Consider the following 22,955-nt stretch of genomic DNA (forward strand, 5'->3'; position numbering starts at 1 on the left):
CCTGGGATGTTAGCTGCAGCCTGGGTCACTGGGATAGTAACTAACTTATCTCCCTGTTCCCTTTCTGCTATCTGCTGCTCCACAGTATCTAGCAGAGTACGGTAAACAAACGCCAAGGTCCAGCTCACTGCAGTAAGCCTTTCCTCCTTAGTATTACCATGGCACTTCTCCCTCAAATACTTTGCCACCTCGACTGGGTTCTGAATTTGATCAGATGGAAAGTCCCAGTCTATAGGATCAGCAAATTCCTTTAAAGTCTGGCCCATATCCTCCCATTTCCCACTCCAGTCAAGATTTTTCCTGCTTTGTTTTACTCCTGAATCAGGAGTCTCTCTAACCCCTCTAGAAATCTCGGCTTTCCTTTTATATACACTCCAGACAGTATAGGAAAGGCTTAATAAGTTAAATGCCAGAAAGATGGTTTCTTTTAAACTCAGGGGAAATTCAACATTTCCTAATAGAGATGTCAACAATTTGGAGGAGAAGAAGGAAGACAAAAGCTGAGAAGCCCCTTCCCCTTCTTCTCCCCAAACAAACTGAGTACACAGCCATGACAGCAATCCATACATTCCTGAAACAAGGTCTTCCATAAACCTCCGACAAATCAGCACACATAAGACCAGCCCAATGACTATTCTGGTTAGTGCCCCCTGCTTACAGAAGCTACTTATTACGGACAACACCAGAGCTATTTTTGGGTAAGGAAATAACCCTAGGGACCACAAAGGTATTAAAGCTTCAAAAACCCCAAGGGACCAGAAATACCGGCAAACTTTCACCCCAAATGACATTATGAATTACCAATATGCCCACAAAACAACCAAGACCAAAATATTATTGTTATAGGTTTGTTTTCCACTGTCTTTGGCCTCCTTTTCCCGGCCAACGCACCAAAAAACGATGTCCTGGTTCAGGACAAAATTAGGGGAAATCTCCAAAAGGGAGTCCCCCCCCTCCCCAAAAAAACAAACCTCCGACCACCCCTCCCCCCAAACACCGGGTTCGGGAAGGAATTCCTCGGAGGAGCAAAGTGGAAAACAAAACCTATTTATTGACAAATAACAAAAGAACACTCCCCAACACAAGAAAAGAAAAGAAAACCAGTTCAGTGTTGTGGAGGGTGCCAAGCTTCTCTCGCAGGCTCCAGAGATCCCGCCGGACGTCGGACGTCCCAGGTCAGGTCCAGAGCCGGTCCAGTATCTTCAGGGGAGGGTAAGAAAGAGAGGACGAAAGAAAAGGGAAAAAAAAAACAGCGCAGAAAGCAGCAAAGGGAAAAAGGCAGCTATCAGCTAGGGCTAAGGCAGTAGCAAGCAAGGGAAGTAGCAAGCAGAAGCAAGCAGACCAGCCAGCCAAGCAGCCGAAAGCAAAAAGCCAAAAGCCAAAGTGCACCCAGTCCCCCTCCCTCCTCCCTCCCCACCCCGCCGCGGCAAGACGGCCGGGAGGGGGGGGGGGTGAAGAGAGAGAGAGAGAGAAAAAACACAGCTGCCAGACATAATACACGATATTGGGATAAAAGCGGTCATCCCATGACAGAGGTGAAGAGCCCCTTGAGGACGGAAGGTTGGAGGAACATCAAGAGGCATTGGGCAGCCAGCCACCCCCCCCAGGAGAGAGACAGGGAGAGCCAGTGCCAGTGTCTGAATTTGATAGTGGCCGGCTGAGAAGGAGAAGGGGGGGAGTGCGGAGAGAAGGTGCCCGCAGGGCAGCGTGGGAGTTCTGGATATGCAGAGACTGAGATTTTTAACCCTTTTCTTGCATGATGCAAACCTTACAAATGCTAATCCTCCTGGAGCTGAATGAGAAGAGAGATAAGAGATGAAATAAGAGGAAATGGGCCACGAGAGAAGTTGAGAAGAATCTTAGGGGGAAGGAGATGATGGAGTGGCTTTTGGCTGGACTTTTCTTGTATAGCCATGGACGGAACCATTTTTTTTTTTTCCTTGTGACACAGAGACTGCATTTAGGGGGGAGGCAATGGCTTGGAGCCAAGAGAGTGCAGTGACGTTATGGGAGTGCATGAACAGAGACAGCGGATAATGAGAGTGGTGGTAGGTGCCCTCCGTCTTCAGTGGAGAGTAAGGTCTCTGTTCTTGAGACCCCTCGGCCCCAGGGGATGAAATTTGGGGGGGACAGTTGTCCCAAAGGTGAGAGACTGTGCTCTTTTTAGAACTGGGCAAAGCATCCTTAAAAGGAAAACCCTAGAAGCAGCTCTGATCCATGTGCAGTGGTGAGAGCCCTGGACATGGAAGGAAGATGTCACCATGGAAAATGATCTTTGAGCGGTGCCACGTGTGACAGGAAACACAAGAGGTCTCAACTGTGTTTCCAGGGGAAGCCTATGGAACACGAGGGACTCCTCTCTTCTTGATGGACTGAGAACTGATTATCTGAAGGGTGGTGATGGACCAAGAGTTGGTGATCTGAGGGATGGATGTATTGGAAATTTGGTGGGGGTGGGGGGGGGTGGGGGGGAGGAAATGTTTTTGGAAGGTTTTCATTCTTTCTGTGTGTTTCTTTTTACATATAGTTGTAGGTTAGTTAATAAAGTTTTCTCTTCTTTTTTTCTAAGTGGGAGCCTGCTTTGCTTATTCCTGGTCACATCTCACAGCAGACACCAGGGAGAGTGTATTTTCATGGGGGCACTGGCATTGGGCCACTTTCAAACCATGAAAGAATGAAAGAAATATTAGTAGTAATTAGTTCTTTTTCTCTGTCTGTGCATCACTAATTGAGTTTGGGTAGGCTCTATTTTATTTCTTTGTCTCTTTAAATATTACATCATAAGGTTTTCCAAATTCCCAAATTCTGCTTCATTAATTTGTAGGCCAGACTGCTTCATCTTCTCTCTGCTATATTATTGCAGACCATATCTGAATGAATTTTTCTTTTTCATTTTGAACATTAATGCATTTAAGCTGTATAAACAGAACACTTTAATTATCATTATATTTCCACTTTGCAAGGAAATATATAATTTTGAAGACAGGTGATGCAACTCCACTCGTGGTTTTCAATGGAAGAGAAGAATTACAATGTCCTACATTCACAGCATTGTTTACAGTAATATTGCAGCTAGTTTCCAGCAACTTAGGTCAGGTTCTGGAAGCAGGCACCCATGATAGTATAGAAGTCTAAACAGTTTCAGTTTGGCGGCTTTTCTTGAAAAATAGCTAATATGTCTCAACGTTGTGCTGAATCTTGTTGTACAGACACTTCTTTTGATGTCTGAACTCCTTGCTGGACTTCTGTTTCTCACAATCAGCTACAGTAAACCTGTGTTTCCCTATAGCTTTAAGAATTTGGTTCTAATCTATAAAAGTAAGAAAACATTGCCATATTAATACAAGATAAAGGATATGTTAGGAAAGCAGTTAATGGATTGCTTTTTTTCTACAAATTGGAGCAGAGATTTAGTTGTTTGATGGGGTTTTTTTTGCTTCTAAATAGAATTTTAGAAGTGGTGGAGTAAGAAAGTGTGGGTTTTTACAGGTTTGCCTTAAAAGAAGTATTACAGGGGAAACTATTAAAAAGAATTAATCCAGAACTCTATGCCTTTCATACAGAGTTTCAGAAGTTAAAAGCAAGAGGAGAGATTGCAGACAAGATGATTGAATAGAATGAATTCAAAATAGTTTTCTTTTCTCTCTGAATTACAGCTCTAAACCTCAGGGTATAAACAGGAAATACATCACAATTTCTAAGATTTAAAAATGGATTATGAAGTTTTATATCCAGTAAAGTGTAAGGCTTCACATTTTAATCTGATTTGCATTTTGGTGAAGGCCTGGAATCTTTTGCAATTTGCCAGATAACAAGGGATTTAGAACAGTAAGTATGCAAGTAATCTTTTGGACCCTTCATCTCCCTTCTTATGACAATGGATATATTTATTATGCCCCTAGTTTTATTCCATCAGGGGACTTGATCATACAAATGTCTAATCCTTCTTTTCTTGTTTTCAACCACTCAAAGAGCATTAATCAAAACTATTCAGAAGTTCTTGATCTGCAACAGTGACAAGCACTAGACTGCTAAGAGTCAGTGGACATCAGCAGATCCCCCTATGACAGCACATGGCAGGCTGTTCTGGCAGGACTGATGTTTGAGGGGCTCTAATTCTGTGAAATATACCATTCGAGGGATGGGAAAAATCAAAACAGATTCTGAACTTTCAACCCAACACATGAACAAGTAATAAGGCAGGTAATTTTCTCTGGAAATTTCTTTAGCCCCAGTGTTGTGGATGATGATTACTCTTCCTACCTCCTTTGGCCAGCTACCAGAACAGACACGTTACTCCGCTTATGGACAGAAAACCAGAAGAAGGGATTTTTGAACAAAATACCTGTCAGGACCTTAGAGTGTTTTTTTGCTCCAAAATGTTTCAAGGCAGATAGGGAAAGAATTCCATTTTTGAGAGTGTGTTGGGAAGACAAGGTTGAAAGTTAAAAACCATGGGTTCTGTTTCTATATATGTTACTGATTGTGCTTATTATCTTAGTCATGTAATATATATATATTTGGTAGGGTTTTATCCTTTTTTTTCTTTTCTTGTTTTCTTTTCCTTTTTTTTTTTTAATGCAGCCCTGAGATTAAAGTCCAAAAGTACAGAAAAGTATTGTAAGGTTAAAATACTTTGGAGATGCCTCACACTGAAAAACTTGTAGCTACTGCTAAGGCCCATTGGCCAATTCCTGCTTCATTTCTGAGAAGCTATAAAATTCCCATCTGTATTTTGGTTCTAACAATCTGTTGTTATGGTGGAGATGCAAATTAAGAACGACCATTTTTTAATCTGTAGGGATGTATTCACCATTTTGTAGCTGCCTTTTCAGTTTCTGAGCCATTAATGAAAAAAAGGAGAAGTATCTACACTGTTTTCAACCTGTAGGCCATCCACTACTGTCCACGTGCTCAGATTCAAAGCCAAACAATCCTGTCTGGCCTCTTTGGGAGGAATGATTTGGATTCAAAATACTAGACTAGTATTTGATTTCCACCAGCAGAATCCATTGGGCAGCTTCTATCATCTGCATTTCAATATTTATTCCTCCTCTATGTTTACTGTAAAAAGCTCTTTCAGAATGATGATGTGCCCACTGTCTCACCAGCTGTGATGTTTGCATCAAGTCTCCCACGAAAAGAAGCTGAAGGAAAGGCAAAGCAGGGCAGTGATTTCTGTTGCTCACTTGCAATACCCACAAATCAAAGCTATTTAGCCTAATTTAAGGCTGAAAAAGAACATGCCTTCAAAGGATTAAAAAAATCATCATTCAGTACTGCAGTTCAGTATTCAGGAATAGAGCACATCCCACAGGCTTAGAGAATTAGGGCTGTTTAACCTGCTGAAGAGAAGGTTGCATGGAGACCTAACAACTCCTTCCAATATCTGAAGGGAAGCAGGAGAGGGACTCTTCATTAGGAACTATGGAGACAGGACAATGGGCAATGGCTTCAAAGTGAAAGAGGGCAGGTTGAAATTAGATACTAGGAAGAAATTCTTCCCTGTGAGGATGGTGAGGCACTGGCACAGCTTGCCCAGAGAAGTTATGGACACCCCAACCTGGTGTTCAAGGCCAGGCTGGATGGGGCTCTGAGCAACCTGAGCAAGTAAAAGGTGTCCCTGCTCATGTCAGAGAGTTGGAACTATATGGCCTTTAAGGTCTTTTTCAACCCCGGCCATTCTATGATCCTGTGATTATGCTGTGGTAGCATTCAGGATGGAGTGTGTTCTGCATGTTGGCCATTTCCAATACACCATTGGTTCCAGGTGCCATACACTAGCTTGCTCCCTGAAAATTCTGTCAGAATGAGGAACATCTCTATATATATTATACACATAATAAATGAACGAATGGGTTTGGACATTTGTCCACTAAGTTTTTGAGATTGCTGTGAAGTTTCTTTTGGTTTTCTTGTTTGCTCATGAGGCCAACTGTCCTTGTGTCAGCTGCCTCAACGGCAGCATGTGTCTCTTCCTCCTCCCTCCTCCCTCTTTCAATTTCTTTTCTGTCGACAATTCAATGTCGTTTTCCCTTTCATACCTGAAAATCCCTGCATGCTTCTGGGTTTTCTCCCTTTTCATACAGATCTTCTTCCACCCTTGACAATACATACTTTTCATACCATAAGGGCATGCTTGCAGGCATAAAAGACTTTGATTCCTTATTATATCTATGGGAATTTAATTATTAGCTTCATGCCTTTACATAGAAACAGTAGGGAATTGATAGCTTGTTCCCTGAAGTACATTAGGAAGAGAATGAAACATTAATCATGTGGAGTGGAAAAGTTGCTATCTATTTTCTTCCAAGAACTACCCCAAAGGCTGCAGGGGGTGATGAAGCCTGGCTAGATGAGTTTCCCTTCTAATGGGAGGAAACTACCAGGCCAATAAGGGCTCCGTGCTGAGGTCTCAGAAGAAGAGAGAAGCATATTTGTTTGTAAAGTGGAATGTCTGTTAGGCACTTCCCTCTTCAAAGCAGTGTGTTCCATGCCAAGCACACAACAAAGAGACAAAAGATGAGTGTGACTGCATTCAAATCCTGCAATGTTCCCAGAAGTGAATTTCTCTCTTCTATTGGACTGACTTTTATGAAGATACACCGTGAAGTGTAGCAAATATCTACTTTTCATTTACATTTTTACCCTTTGTCTTATAAGAACCTTAACTATAAAAATAATGATTGCTTTCCTCACTCAGACATCTACACTCCTGTGGTTTTAATCCAGCTGAAGTTACACATCATTGACAACAAGTTTGCTATTAGTTCTCCGATTACACAGATGCTTCTCATGCCAGTAACAAACCCATTGCAGTATCAGCTTGTAGACAACACCCTACCCATGCAAAGTCTTCCCTCTTCAATCGTTCTACACTTGTTTCATTTGTGGAAAGATTAATGCATAAAGCAAGAAATTGCTGTGCTATTCAAATTTGCCCTGTCAATACCTTTTCCTTCTCTCCAAGGAGCTATAAATGCGGGGGAAAGGCAAAGGTATTCCAAAAAGGGAATGAATTGCCCTTATGAAGATTAATATTCTAATAAGAGGCCACTCTTTGCATAATCACAAGCGTTCTGCAGGAGATTTTCCTTTCTTTATGTGTCTCTGCCTTACTGTCCAAGCATTTGACTGAGGAATACTTTTTCTTGTTAGTTTTGGTTGGGGGTTGCTGTTACATTGCTCTGCATGAGGGGTTCCTGACTCTGCTCCGTGCCATTGGAGTTCCTGGCTTGATAGCCAGGGACCTACAAGGACCTATCACCTTCTAGCCTGGGCTGCAGGTATCTCATTAGTCAGGAGATGGGCTGTGTGAGGATCAGACCAAAAGAAGCTGTCTATACCTGGGAGGTTTGACCTCCCTATAAAAGAAAACTCTGACTAATAAAACAGGCTGTTTGTCACAAGGACCTTTGGAATGTGTATCATCTCTGTCTGCAAGCCACAGCCCTCACCATAACACCGCTCTGCTCTCACTGCATGTGTGTGTGAGCACCAGCATCTCATTGATGACACACAAACCTCTGTCTACATGTTCCATAGCTGGGACATTTGATTTTTCCTTAGACAGGCAGTGTTTGCATGATCTAGCCAGAAAAAGACCACTTATGAAGACATTGAAAAACACTCCAGTTGGAATTTCCTGAGAGAATTGGAAGAGGTGTGGGAATCGCAAAGATATAAATGTCACAGATTCAAGAGGGTTTTATTTACAGCCTTAGAAGAAGCCTAGACTGATGTGAAAGCAAGGTATACAGACACTGAACAGAGAAATCATCAACTTATATTTCTATAATTATAAGGAAGAATAGGTCTTAAGTAAATAAGAAACTGTATTAGATAAGGAAGGGTTTTATAGTATAGTAATGTAGTCATGTGACTGTACAAGAATAAATTGAGGGTTGAGCTATTTCAATAGAGACATATATGTGTATATGTAATCAGGCCTTATTGGGCAAAAGTATCCACATGGCAGTAGAAAGAAGTAAAGGTGACAGGTTAGAAAAGCAAGAAACTCTCTGGCGACTGTCCATTGAATTAGAAAATTCTATGGCTACAAGAGTATTCTCACCTGACTGTGAATGAGCTTTTTGTTAACTTCCGCAGTGAGGTACACTGCGTACAACATCCCGATACTCTGCTACTTCATTTTGTAATCTGCATGGAACTGAAGCTCAGCAAAGGCATTCAGCTTTGCCACTTCTCAGCATCTGTGCTACACGAATGCACTGTGACATCCCTCTGGATCTTTAGTCCTTGCGAGGCTGTAACGTGCGCATCGGTACTTCTAGGTAAGAAGAGGTGGGCAGAGAGCACTGTGATCTGACTGTAGCTTGCAGGTTGTATGGGAAAGAGGACTGCCCCTTGAATGTGGTGTAAATACAAATTTCCACCAGTTTCAGGGGTTCACTCCAGCCAAGCTTGTTGTCCTGGCACATTTTCTCTCTGTGAAATGCTTTCCAGAATGATTCGTACAACAAGAGATGCAGAATACTGGGCTACGTAGTGCTGAGAATGTAAGTGCCTGGCCTGAGTGTCTTTTGGCAGAAGCAGTGTGCTAGAGCCCTTGGCTGCTGCCACAATGATCTGTGTGAGAAATACATGCCTATTCCCCTCCGGGCGAGTAAAAGCAGGACTGGTTACAAGAGTCGAAGAGCACTGGGCTGGTGGCTTCACCATACCAGCTGTAAAAGGAGCATGACTTTTACTGGCCTACCAACCAAACTCACGGTGGCAGTGGTAAGGATTAAAGTTTGGCGAGAGCTATTTGTGCTGCTACCTGTACATCTTCCAACCCTTCTGTGGAAACAACTGTGCCTACCTTTAGGTTCCGAGATCCAGAGAATGCAATGATAGTTGCAGCAGAGAAGGGAAGGACAGAGTGCACTGGTGAGTTTGCTGTGGCTTATGTGGGGCAGGCAGAAGGTGCGGCCCAAGGCTCACTTTTATTTCTAGACCCTTTTTCTATGCAAACAGCTGCTGGATGTTTGCAACGAAGATGTGAGAGTGAAAAAGAGGCGGCAGTTCTATGTGGGAAAGGCGTGATGTGTCTCCACAAGACTTGCTTTTCCAGGCCCAAGATAGTGTTCCAGGCAGTAGTGTGAGGCACAGGGTAGGTCTCCTACCATCCGGTGGTTGCTTCTACCATGGTCAGCACATAGCACATGCCTTGGCAGGTTTGGGGCAGTGCGATGTAGTCAATTTGCCAGGCTTCTCCATACCTATGCTTCGACCACCATCCACCATACTACAGAGGCTTCACCCACTTGACCTGTTTGATTGCAGCACAGGTCTTGCAGCTGTGGATAACCTGTGAGATACTGTCGATGGTCAAGTCCACCCCTCAGTCATCCACCCCTCAGCCCATCGGTACATTGCATCTCATCCCTGATGACCAGAGGCATCATGGGCCCAACAAGCTAGAAATAATTCTCCCTTGTGCTGCCAGTCCAGATCCACCTGTGATACTTTTGCAGTGACATTCAGCTGGTGTCTGTCGACCTGCAACACCCGGGTCGCTGGAGGAAACTTCTGGCTGTCAAGGGCATTGTAAACTGTTCCTTTGACAGCCAAAATCCTCCAGTCGTCCGACACTTCGGCAGCCACCAGCAGCTGCAGCCTAAAGCCAGGCCCCCAGTTCTTGTGAAGGATCCGGAGACCTGGCAGACGGAGGGCCCCTTTGACCTGGTGACGTGGGGGAGGGGATACGCTTGTGTGTCCACTCCCTCAGGCTCCAGGTGGATTCCATCCAAGTGGGTCAGGCCCTTCGTCCCGAAACAGAGGACCAAGAAGGAGGCAGTACCACAGGTCCGGCAGGCTTGTTGGCGTCGGCGGAGGAAACCACACCATCAGTCTTCGTCCTTCTCTCCAGATCTCCCCCCGGTTACCGAAGAGCCCTCTCCTCCAGCTTTTCCTCCACCCCTTGACCTCCTATGTCACGTTTCCTCCCATTCACCCCCTGCTCCAGCTCTTACCCCCCGTATGTTTTATTTAAACTGGTTGTTTGGAGAGGAACCATTTTTGTGAATTCGTTATACTTTTACTATCTTCTCTCGTTTCAGTTACATCTCCCCCATGGCCTCCGTTTCAACCAACCCTAGCCTGCTAATGGTGATCATGACGACCTGCGGACTCCTTTTGCCACCTTTGGAGCCGTGGGTCGTCCCCCAGCCAAAGATCAACGTCTGGCGTGCCTTGGCTCAGTCTTTAGGACAGGACCACATTTGCCTTGACACCGGCGCAGCAGAGGACCAGATGTCGTCTTGCCTTGTGGGGATCCCTTTCTCTCCAGGCGAGTTCCCATCCACCTTTCAGTCAGCCCTTTCCCCTATTTTGGCCCGGAGCCTTACTATCCTCCCGAGTTTTGTTTCTAGTAATGCTTGGAGCGACGGAGTGCATAGGCTGGATTCTTTATCCTCTGAGCCCACGGAATTACATCTTCTCGGTTCCGCCAATGCCTCTGTTTGTTTTCAATTTGATTACACCTTTGCCCCTATAGAGAAGGGCAGTGAGGTGGTCCAGCAAACTAAAAAAGAATATCAGGCAAACCAGTGGTGCAAAGCCGTGCTGAAGATCAGTGGCCCCACCACCACTGGACGGACCCCATATGCCCTTCCCAGGGGAGGGTTTTTGATTTGTGGCGACCGGGCGTGGGCAGGCATCCCCTCTGGTCTGATTGGAGGGCCGTGCACTTTTGGCAGACTGACGCTGTTTACCCCCAACATCACTCAAATTATCAATTGGAAGAGGACAAACATCACATCTGAATTGGCTAGACCTAAAAGAGATCTCAAAGATCTCACTGAGGACTGTGACAGCAAAATTACCCATTGGTCACACTCAAAATCTGTCGCCTTTACCATCTTGTTGCCTTGGGTATCGGTGGCGAAGGCTCTAGGTGAATTGGGCCGCCTAGAGTGTTGGGTGGCTAAACAAGCAAATTTTACTTCAGCCGCACTATACGACCTCCTTACAGACAAGGAAATTACAAGGAAGGCGACACTCCAAAACAGAGCAGCAATAGATTTTCTATTGCTGCTTCACCATCACCACTGCGAGGAGTTTGAGGGCCTCTGCTGCCTGAACCTGTCCTCTCGAGCCGAGGACGCCAGACATTCCATCAAGAGACTGCAAGACCTCGTCCATCAGGTCAAGCAAGAGACCTCTGACTGGCTGGGGGACATTTTTTAGGGTTGGGGCCTCAGCGGGTGGGCCGGTTCCATAATAGAATCTGTTTGCAAGGTTGTTCTGAGTTTAATAATACTTTTAGTTTTCATTATTTTGATCCGCGATTTGGTCCAGAGACTAATGGCCAGAGATACCTCAGCATCTGTCAACCATGCCGCAGTCCCGTCGGACGAGCCCGTCGAGCTGGAAGACCTCTCCTCGGAGGCCGAAGAAGCTACAGATGAGGAGGGGGCGACCGCACCATCCTTCGACCACCCAGGGGCGGGCGGATTCCCGCTCGAAGAAGGCGAGGCCTGGCCGGACCAGCCGCGAGATCCTGAATTTTAAGTTTCTGTGGACTTCCCGTTCTTTTCATTTTATTTGTTAAGAAACAGGGAGATGTTGTAGTGCGTTTTTAAGTTTCTTTTGTGTTCCCCCATTTTATGTATCATTCTCCTTTTGTCCTTGTAAAATGGTTCTTCCCTCCCCAGTTTTCCCGCCACAGCTCTCCTGACAGTTATGTTACTATGGTTACCCCTGCCCCCTTCAGTTGTCAATCGTTCAAGTTATGTAACTTCCCCTCCCTTATTTTACCATATAAGTAAGCTTTTCCTCCTCCCTGGGCTCAGTCAATCACCCCCCACTCCTCCCAGCTTTCGAGAACCTTCTTCTCTTTGGGGGATGTAATTGGCTGGGGTCCCGGGGCTCCTCTCTAACCTTGTGTTTATTGGATATGTTTGCATGTCAGTTATGTTGTACATCTCCCTATATGTTTTCCTATTTGCTAGCAGGGTTTCCCTCCTTTCTCCGCCCCTTGCCTTTAAAACCTCGCCTCTCCCCTTGCTCGAGGCCATTTTGCTGGGCGGTGCCCTCCTTCCATTGGTACCTGCCATCCTTCAATAAACCGACGTTAACCCCCAGCAAGTGGTCACTCCCTTTCCTCATCTTGTCCAGCGCATATAATCCAGTCCGCGATTCAGCCCAGCCCGAGGCCACGACGCCAAGGGGGGCTGATCTCAGATGCAGCGGAGGCGTCTGCCGTTTCCCCTCTAGCTAGCCGGACTTGGGGCCGCATACGCCCTCGCGCAGCCTTGGCAGCTCAGTCCACCTGCTTGTTGTTACGATGCTCTTCATTAGCCTGACTCTTGGGTATGTGTGCATCCACGTGTTGAACCTTCACAGTCAGCCTCTCTACCTGGGCGATGATGTCCTGCCAAATCTCAGTGGCCCAGATGGGTTTCCCTCTGCGTTGCCAGTTGGCCTTTCTCCAGTGATCCAGCCATCCCCACAGAGGATTAGCTACCATCCATGAGTCGCCATAGAGATAGAGCCTTGGCCACTTCTCTCGTTCAGCAATATCCAAAGCCAGCTGGGCGGCTTTAAGCTCTGTGGCATGACTCAATCCACCTTGTCCCTCAGTAGCTTGTGCAACTCATTGTGTGGAGCTCCACACAGCAGCTTTCCATTTCCGGTTAGCGCCCACAATTTGACAGGAACCATTAGTGAGGAGGGCATATTCTCTTCCACTCTCCAGTAGCTTGTTATATGGTGGGGCTTCCTTGGCACATGTCATTTGCTCCTCCTCTTCTTCAGAAGATAATCCAAAAGTTTGACCTTCAGGCCAGTTTGTTATAATTTCCAGAATCCCAGGCTGATTAGGATGTCCTGTCCAGGCTCTCTGTGTGATCAGCACAATCCACTTGTTCCATATGGTGTCAGTGGCATGATGCATGGAAGGAACCTTTCCCTTGAACATCCACCCCAGCAGTGGTAGTCGAGCTGCCAGAAGCAGCTGCACTTCGGTGCCAATTAATTCTGAGGCAGCTTGAACCCCTTAATAAGCTGAAAGAATCTCCTTCTTGGTTGGGGTATAGCTGGCCTCAGATCCTTTGTATTCCCAACTCCAGTACCTGATACAAAAAAGTTGGAGTCTGGTTTTGCTGCTGTGAGGCAGGGGCCTCAGAAACCTTTATTGATCGATTGCAATCTGCCATTAGACAGCAAATTGACATGCAGGAAGCAGCTGATGCTGTCTTAAAATCTCTTTCTTATGAAAATGCCAACAATAACTGTATAAAAGCCCTGGACCTGATTCGTAATCGTGCTGATGTTGACCTTTCTGATTATATCAAGGCATGTGCTAATATTGGCTTGGAACAATTTAAAGCAGAACTAATTGCTACTGTGATAGCCCAACAGCTGGAAGTGGCCAGAGCCTGACAGGATATGATCTGGCAGTCACACATCTCCCTATTATTGCCGCAGAATTGGAGAATCTGTTCAGGGATTCACCATCATTTCAAATTGCTCTTGCAGACTATAATGGACAATTTTTTCACACAATACCTTGACATGCCCTGCTACAACCCAGGAACTCCCCTGTCAACAATGATGACTACAAAAAAAACTCCAACTCCTGATGCAAAGACTTTTCACTGATGGATCAGAAAAGACACACAATGCTGTCACCCTGTGGAAAAATTATATGGGACAGTGGGAACATTCAATAACCTTTCAACCTGGATCTACCTAGCTAGTCGAACTGGCAGCTGTGGTAGAAGCATTTCACCTTCTTTCACAGGAACCTATTAACATTGTGATTCTCTTTATGTTACAGGAATCATTGAAAGAACTGAGCACTCATTCCTGAAGGAAGTCTCTAACAAGGATCTTTTTGTGTTATTAACCATTCTGTACAACTTTTTACTTTACAGGTCTCATGAATATTACATTCTGCATCTTAGGTCACACACCACTCTGCCTGGGCCGATAGTGGAAGCTAATGTGAAGGCGGATGCCCTCACCATGACAGTCACTATACCACAAAAGTTAGGGCAGGAAAACTTTCTCATGATTTCTACCACCAAAAATCCCAAGCATTGGCAAAACAATTCAATCTAACTTTGCCACAAGCACAGGATGTAGTGAGTACTTGCTCACAATGTCAGTACTATTTCTTTGCCACAAACATTAGGTACATGGCAATCTAGTGAGTTAGGTTTCAACTACAAGGGTTGAAACCTAATGACATTTAGCAAACATGTACCACACATATTGAGTTTTGGGACTTTTAAATATGTTCATGTTTCGATTGACACCTTTTCACAATTCATAGTAGCAACAACACACAAGGGTGAGAAATCAAGAGATGCCACCTGACATTGGCTCCATGCTATGCCCCTCAGCCCGCAGGGCTGGCTTTGCCTCCGAGCAAGGCAGCATGGGTTAGGGTTAGGGTTAGAATATCCAGGCCGCTCGTAGCCATGGCTACCTTAAGCAAGCTTAGTGGATATCAGCTCCTTAGTGATTATCAGCTCTTAGAATTCCAGCTCTTTGCTTGCTAAGGCGCCTGGCAGGCTAGAGGGGAAGCAGATGAGAGAGGAGAAGAAAATGTCCTGGTCATTCCACAGCGATGGTTTTATTGAGGGGTCTGTGAAGGGTTCCAGCGATGGCTCTTCTTCTTCCGAATGGGCTAAAACAGCCCTTTTTAATAGGGTATAAAGGGATCCAAACTTGTCCAATAGTAGGGATTAGGGGAAAGTGACCTATGGGGTTACAGAGATAAGCTAGGTTCTGAAAGGCGGAAGACAGGAGCTTGTTTTGCTATCTCATCATGACTCAGAAATTCCTTTCGTTAAGCCTCGGCCCTCCACAGGGCCCCAGCCAATTCCATGGAGCCTGCTACAACTCCACTTTCTGTTTTTAGAAAAAAGGCGTTCCCTAGAGTGAAACAGTGAACAAGGCATGAGAACATAGCTAATACAATAACAACTACAAGGAGAATCCACAACATTCCCTTAACCAAAGATGCAACCCATCCTGTTAATCCCCATTGACCGAAAAGTTCATTGACTCAGTCTGGGGTTTTTTCTACTTTCAAGTCCTTCACAAGTTCTTTCAGTGTAGGAACGTCTGTAAGACAGTCTGTGGACGTGTCTGTAGGAGAGACAGGGGTCACGCACGGTCGGGACGGACGGAGACGAGAGATCTCTGCAGCCAAGTCGTGAAACTATCGGTTTATTACAAAGGACGTGGGTGCAGGGCCCTGTTGCGAGCTGCCAGCCGCAGCTCGGAGCAGGGCCGAGAGAAGAGAGGCTTAAAGTGTAAGAGAATTAAAGGTTTAAGAGCGGAGAGCATGTAGAAAGGAGGGGGTGAAGAAGTGCAGAGGTGAGCGCGAAAAGAGAAGAGAAGAGGAAGAGGAAGAGCGGAGGAAGGGCAGTGGAAGAGAAGAGAAAGAGAGAGCGAAGTTCCCGTTACAATACAATAAATCATCTTCAGTGTTGAATATTCAGATTCTCTTCAACCAATCTACTACAGCATGCATATCCTATAACATTTCCATACAACCTATAAGAATCACTACATTACCATACTGTGTTACATTTTAAACCCTAAAGCTTACTCTTTGGATCCCTTCTGCCAAGCTGCAGGGTCTGCTCTGACCCTTGGACCTGCCTGCTTGCAGAGGGTATTGTTTCATCAAGAGGGGATTACCTTCGGCTGGCCACACCATTGTTTTCCAGTTGTTCAGTAACTAAGGGATCTCAAAACTTGCTTTCATTTCAATCTTGCTTATAGTTTCTATATTCTCAAAATCTTTTGCCAGGCAATCATATTTATAAGGCTTTCCTGTTCCATCCTCACCAACATTTCAGTTTCTGGATGTTTGCGTGGATGGATTCCGAGAGTGAAGAGAGATTGAAGCAGCACATCCCTTTGAAGTCTTCACAGCCGTGTCTGTGGGCAAGCAGCAGGAAGTCGATTGCTGTTCCATTTTGGAGAGAAGCATGTCTTGTGGTTTCTTCTTCTTCTTCTTTTAAGAGATTGCTCAGGGTAGCAGATGTAGCGTTAGCTTGTTTACTGAGCCAGTACCCGAGGTGATTTATTTCACCAAGGGCTTTAGCTGCAGCTACCCATGGTAAGAACAGGGAGACAGCAATTTTTTTGGTTTGTTCCAATCGTATAATTTGGGATCACAATTTTCATCTAATTCAGTGTAGGACCTTTTGTGGTGTTTTAATTCGCTTTCTTTTTTCCAATTATGTAACAGGGTGATGTTTGGAGTAAGGGTAGAAAGTTTTCCAAGGGTACAGGGACCTCCCTGGAGTCGGGAGGGGATCCCAGCCCATACTCTGTCACCACAGATGAGAAACATTCCCTTGGGTAATACTTTGGGATGGAGGGAGGACACAGAGATCACACGAGCCGTGTAATTGCACCAGTCGGGATAGTTATATGCTTTGTTAATGGGTGATATGTCTTTTCGGTATGTGTTTTTTGTCTGGTCAATTTCTGGCCAATTGTTTTTCGGACATCTAAAGTAAAATTTGACACAGTATGTGGCCTTGGAGGACCCCAACAGATCCAATTCTTGGGGTTCCTCTAGAGCATTGGGCAGCATTTTTGTCCACTCGTCCAAAGTATCTGCCAGGTTGGGTCTCTTACCTGTGGTGCAGAGGAGCTCTGAGTTATAGATGGGCCAGTCATCTGCTACAAAGGGAATTCCTACTAGACATGTGGAAAGTTGATTATCAATGCTTCCCATGGACAAGCACATATTATCCTGTTTTAATGTCTTTGCTAAGGTTACCCAAACATTATGGCTAGGCTGTGGGCTAATCCAGCCGAAGGCATGCGGTACGGTGAAGAACATCCAGGCAGCAGTGAGGACAGCACCAATGGAGATATTTTTCATCTTTGGACTGGAATAGGGGTTTTGATAAGGAATAAAAGCAGAATTTGTTATCTTTATGATGAGAGGGTTTTCTCCCTTGTTCTTTTCTCTGTTCCCCTCCTCCCCTCCCCTTTTTTCTTTTTATTTCTAAGCTAAGCTAAGGGAGAGGGAGTGGGTATAAGATTAAGAGGTTTTTAAAAGAGTTAGAAAAAGGGAATAATAGGGTTTTTTGAGGTAAAAAAAAAGAGGTAACAACATATAATTCAGAGAACACTTTTGTGTTCAGGCTATCTATGGTTTGATGCAGCAGAATGTTATTTAGCTTTCATTTTTGTCTGCTGTCACGTGATGGGGCAGTCTGTTCTTGTGTTTGTGGGCATTCGGCAACGTCTTCATCTCCAGGCAGAACTGGTTTGGTTTTGAGGAGGTCTTGTGTTTGACTCAGGAGAGTTCTTGTCACCGTTTGTAGGAGTAGTGTTTGCAGTGCCTAGGTATGGTTTTATGTTTTATCCTGGGTACCATCTTGGACCAGAGGGTAGTAGTACACACGCATATCCTCTACCCCAGGTAATCAACTGATGAGGCCCAGAAATTTGGTGTGTTTTGGGGTCCTTCACGAGCACTGGTGGTTTCTCAGTGAGCTTTGTTTGGGTGGCATTTGCAAAATGGCAAAGTATTGGTGGGTCAGGCTCAGATGTTGTACAGTTCAGGAAGTTGATGATGTAGAGAGCCTTGCAAAGTCTTTCCACTGGAGATGTGATTCTTGTGTCTATGTTCTGTTGATTGATGACTCTTCTGAGGGTTTGATGTGTCCTTTTCACGATGGATTGTCCTGTGGGGTTTACAGGTATGCCGGTCTTGTGTGCTATTCCCCATTCACTGAAGAACTCCTGTAACTTGTGGGAGGTATAGGCAGGTCCATTATCTGTTTTAATCTCCTTTGATACACCCAGGGTGGCAAAGGTGAGGAGGAAGTGTTTTATTGTGTGCTGAGTAGTTTCTCCTGGATGTGATGATGCAAATACTTCTCCTGAAATGTGTCAACTGATACATGCACATATTTTGACCTTCCAAAAGGTGTGAGTCACATCTGTCTGCCACAGCTGGAAGCTGTTCAGACCTCAGGGATTGACTCCCGTCCCCATAGATGGTATGTGATAGGTTTGACAGCTTGGACATGTGGCAACAATAGCTTTTTCCTGATCTTTTGAGAGCTTGAACATTCTGATAAGGGTGGGTACATTTTGATGAAAGAATGCATGTGACAACTTTGCCTGAGCAAAGATGTTAGGAACATTAGCAGTTTGTACTGCCATGGCTAATGCATCTGCTTCCCTGTTCCCTTCTGCGATGATACCTGAGAGGTCCGTGTGTGACCTCACATGCATTATATGGTAAGATTGCTTTCTGTGGGAGATGAGGTGCATTAATTTAGAAATCAATTGGTACAACTTTGGATTGGAAACCTCTTGGAGAAGAGCATGTTCTGCTCTCATAGCTATACCAACAACATAAGCCAAATCTGTAACCAGATTGAAGGGTTCGTTTTTGAACTTTTCAAAGGCTCTGACAACAGCTGCTAACTCAGCAATCTGTGGAGATCCCTCCATTATTTGTATGTCAGATTCCCATTTTTGTGTCTGAGGGTCTTTTCATGTCATTACAGACTTGTGGGATGACCCTGAGCCATCTGTAAAGGTGGTTAGAACTTTGAGAGGTATTCTACTTTGGACTAATTTTGGGGTCAGATGAAAGGTTACATCACAATTAAAAAGTTTGTGTTTTGGGATATGAACTGAAATTTGGCCTGTATAGCTATCTAGGGCAAACTGGAGATTTTCATTGGTCTGGAGCAAATTCTCCAAGTCCCCAGTGGTAAGTGGAAAGTATATGCATGTGAACTCACACCCTGCAAGAGAGCGGAGGCAAGTTCTAGCCTTTTTTATTAAATGTGCCATGATTTCCTGGAAGGTGGTAATTGTCTTTGTAGGTTGGTTGTTTGTAAAAATCCATTCCAGTATTAGCAAAGGGTCTCGCAGCTGAAAGTCCCATAGGAAAATCAGTCCATAGAATCGAGGTGCTTTTCCCAGGATGACAAACTGGAAAGGCAGGCTGGGCTCAAAGTGATGGGCTTTGTGTGAAGACAGGGTTTCCTGGACCTTGGTGATGGCACCTTGGGCTTCTGTTGTGAGAGTGCATGGAGAGTCCATGTCTTTGTTGCCACGAAGAAGATTGAACAGGGGAGCAAGGTTCTCTGTTGTAATTCCTAGCAGTGGACGTACCCAGTTGATGGATCTGCACAGGCTGTGTAAGTCTCTCAGGGTTTTTGGATTGTCTCTGATGGTGAGCTGCTGGGGTACGATGGTTGTTTCCCAGATCTGGACTTCAAGGTAAGTCCATGGGTTGGTGTATTGTATTTTGTCCACATGAATCTCAAATCTTGCCTTTTCTATGGTTTCAATGGTCCTTTTAACTGCTTTGTTCAAGTAAGCTTTATCTGATGCACAAACCAGGATATCATCCATATAGTGGTGGATGATAGCATTTGGAAATAATTTCCGAACGGGAGACAGGATGTGAGTCACGTACCACTGGCAAATAGTGAGACTGGTTTTTTAGTCCTTGGGGGAAAAACGCCAATGATATCTTTTGAGTGGAGCCTCTTTGTTAAGAGAGGGAATGGAGAAGGCAAACTGTGGGGCGTCCTGAGGGCGCACTGGAATGCTGAAGAAACAGTCCCTAATGTCTATGATAGCAAGTGTCCAGTGTCTAGGCAGCATTGATGGGGAGGGCAGGCCAGGCTGGAGGGGGCCCATGTCCTCGATGACCTCGTTGATTCTGTGAAGGTCGTGGAGGAGCCTCCACCTGTTCGTTCCAGGCTTTGGAAAAACGAAGACTGGAGAGTTCCAAGAGTTGGAGGATTCGACTATGTGGCCTTTTTTGAGCTGTTCTTCCATGAGGATTTGTAGTGCATGCAGCTTGGCTTTAGAGAGGGGCCACTGTTCAATCCAGACCGGATCATGACATTTTCAGGTGAGATGAGGTGTATCTGGCAGTGCGCGTGCCTCAGTGGCCCCGATTAGAAATCCTGAGTGGGAATTTGTAGGGAAGCCCCCCACTGGGATAGAACGTCCCTGCCCCAAAGGGTGATGGGGGCCCTTACCACAAATGGATGGATGGTTGCCAGCTTGCCTTCTGGCCCTTCAACCAGGATGTTGTTTTTGCTTCGCATGGATACCGTAGCTCCACCAATCCCTGAAATCATGCCTACAACAGGTTGTAGATCCCAGAGTGCTGGGCATTCGGAGCGAGCAATGATGGTCAGGTCAGCACTGGTGTCCAGCATCCCCGGTAGGTGGATCTTCTCTGCAGGTAAGACCACACTCGATGATAGGCTTGCTTGGTCCCACAACTTGTGCCCACATTGCTGTAGGGTTGAGAGGAATCTGTTCCCTGTGATTCTTTGGGAGTAGAAAGGCTTGTGTGATTGGAGTTCCCTTTGAAAGGAAAAATGTTAAGTCCATGCAGTACACCTGGACAAGAATCTCTTGTCCTGGGCGCACTGTTTGCACTTCTGGAACAGTGAAGATTTCCTTTGGGCTATGGAGGGAGTCACATATAATTAAGACGTCCGAAGGACCACCTTTTGGCCCATATTTGCCTGTGAGAACATGATAAACATTCTTATTATTAAAGTCAATGGACAGAGCAGTTACCAGTTGGGGGTGGGTTCCCATCTGTATTATCCCATGTGTTGGATCCTCTTCTTGTGGTCCGGAACTTCCTGGGATGGTGCATGTTTGGGTCTGGGTGGCCTTTGATTTGTTGTCGTAGCCTGGGGCTCTACCGGGCTGTGCAAGGCGTTTCCCGAACGCTGCTGGTAGCGCTGCTGATTTTGGGGTCTTTGATAGGTGTTATGAGTGTGTCAGGTAGGTGACCTGTCTGGATAGTCCTTTAAAAAATGTCCAAAATCTCCACAGTGAAAGCAGCGGGTCTGGTCTTCAGAAGCTATTACTGCATATGCACCAGAAACTCCTTCAGCAATACCCTTAGCAACTGCTTGAGCCACTGTATTTTCAGTGGACATGTGACATGTACAGCATTCCAGCATTTGCTCTATGGTAGGGTCTGTATCCAAGCCTAGGGATCTCAGAATCGCTTTGCACTGTTTGTTTGAGTTACTCATGGCAAGCTTACATAAGAGTTCCTTTCTTGCCTCTGACCTCTCTATCTGTTTTTCCAGAGCATCTTTAATTCTGTCCACAAATTTGATAAAGCTTTCATCTACTCCTTGTTTAATAGTAGAAAAATTCATGGTTGGCCTTGAATCATCATGTATGAGAAGTAAGGCGTTTTTTGCTGCAAGTGCCACATCTTGCAGTGACTCTTTGTTCAAATTTTCCATTTGGTCCCCAGGTTTCTGTAAATCCCCTTCCCCAGCCAGATGTTCTACTGTAAAATTTGTCTTATCGGCATCTGTGGAATATGAGTCTGATAAGGTTTTTAATTGTTTTTTCCAATGCCTTTCCCATAACATATATTCTGCTGGGGACAGGAGGCAATGGGAGATATTTTTAATATCGTGGGGAAGTAAAACATGTGCTGAGAACATCGCTTCTAGAGAAATTTCTAAAAATATGTCAGCCTCTGCCATGTTCTTTGGCTATATTTCTTAATTGTATGAGTTCCTTATTTGAGTTTGGTTTCCACGTCTTTATAGCAGATTCCCTGCCATTTCTTCCCTGTCTATACAGGGAAAGCATTAATTTTCTGTGCCATCTGCCAATCACCCGTCTTAGTTGCTTCTATCTTAATTAGAGCCCATGGATCAATGTCCACTGTATTAAAATCAGAGTCCCTGGAACTGCTGTGGTCCTCCTCCGAGGAGTGAACGCGAGCAGTCCATGTCCTATGCTTTTTACGGCGTGTTGAAGTGGAATTTTTCAAAGGTTTAGGGGGTTGTGAGGAGGCACATGGCATAGCTTGGCCAAAGGGAGGCACCATTGGGGCTGAGATGGCAGCACAGCATGCACACAACTGGGGAGAGGGGTGGTACCAAGGGGGGTTGTCTGGGATTCCGCTTGGGTGACATTGGGGGTGGGTGGGGGGCTGAGAAGTCTGAGGGTGGGGGCAAGGGGGGAGCGGGGGTGAGGAAGCAATGAGACCGGTCTTGGGTGCCATGGGTAGAGGGTGGTGTGCTGGGGCTGGGGCGTGCTGGCATGCAGGGGGACAGTCTGATGTGGTAGGCAGACTGGAAGGGGTGGGGGTGGAGGTACACGCGGGCATGAGAGCGGTGGCATCAGGGGTCGGGTCTGGGATCGGTAAAGCGGCGGCGGGGGCAGGGAGGACGAGAGCGGGGATGGGGGAGGCGAGAGGGAGGGTGGGGGAAGCCGTGGAGGAGGGAGGCAGAGCCACCGCGGGGGGGCTGCAGCGGGGCCGGGGGAAACGGAGATAGGGTTGGGGGAAGGATGGGAGTGGGGGGAGGGGGGGGGAACCCGAGCTGGCAGGGAAGGGCATGGATGCGCTCGTAGATAAGGGGGAGGCCGCGTTCAGGGGGTTGGGCAGGCAAAGAATGGACGGCACAGACCCCGCAGGCATGGAGGGGGGACCGCGCAGCCTTTGCATTGAGACGTGCAGGGGCAACTGCAGCACTAGGACCCAGGGAACCCGAGACCCGGATTCCTGGGCATCTTTATCAGAGTGATTAACATCTGAAAAGAGAGGGTGTGTGTCTGTTTTGAAAGATTGCTTTGCATTTGTTTTATCTCTGTTAACCTTCTCTGAAATAAAGAGGGCAGGAGACTTTTTCGCTTTTTAATGCTTTTATTAAAAGTGATCAGCTGAGGATTGGGCAGCTCGATGGGTCTGCTGTCTCTGTCGTCTCTCTCAGGGCGACGAGGAGGAGGAGGATATGCGCAGCTTTGTCTACTAGGGGCAGAGCTGGTGGTCCTCGTGGGAGGCAGATGTTGATGACCGCCCTTTTTTCTCTGGGTCCCCGGTGTCGGGACGACCCTCTTGCTCAGGGTGAGAGGGACTACGAAGGTGTTCAGCATCTCTGCAGGCTCAGCACTCTGTTCTTTAAGTCTCGACATCACTCTAATCTCTCAACTCT

This window comes from Melozone crissalis, unplaced genomic scaffold (assembly GCF_028551555.1).
Source record: "Melozone crissalis strain CALT ecotype California unplaced genomic scaffold, PUWL_Pcris_2 ptg000035l_1, whole genome shotgun sequence".
NCBI lineage: Eukaryota > Metazoa > Chordata > Aves > Passeriformes > Passerellidae > Melozone > Melozone crissalis.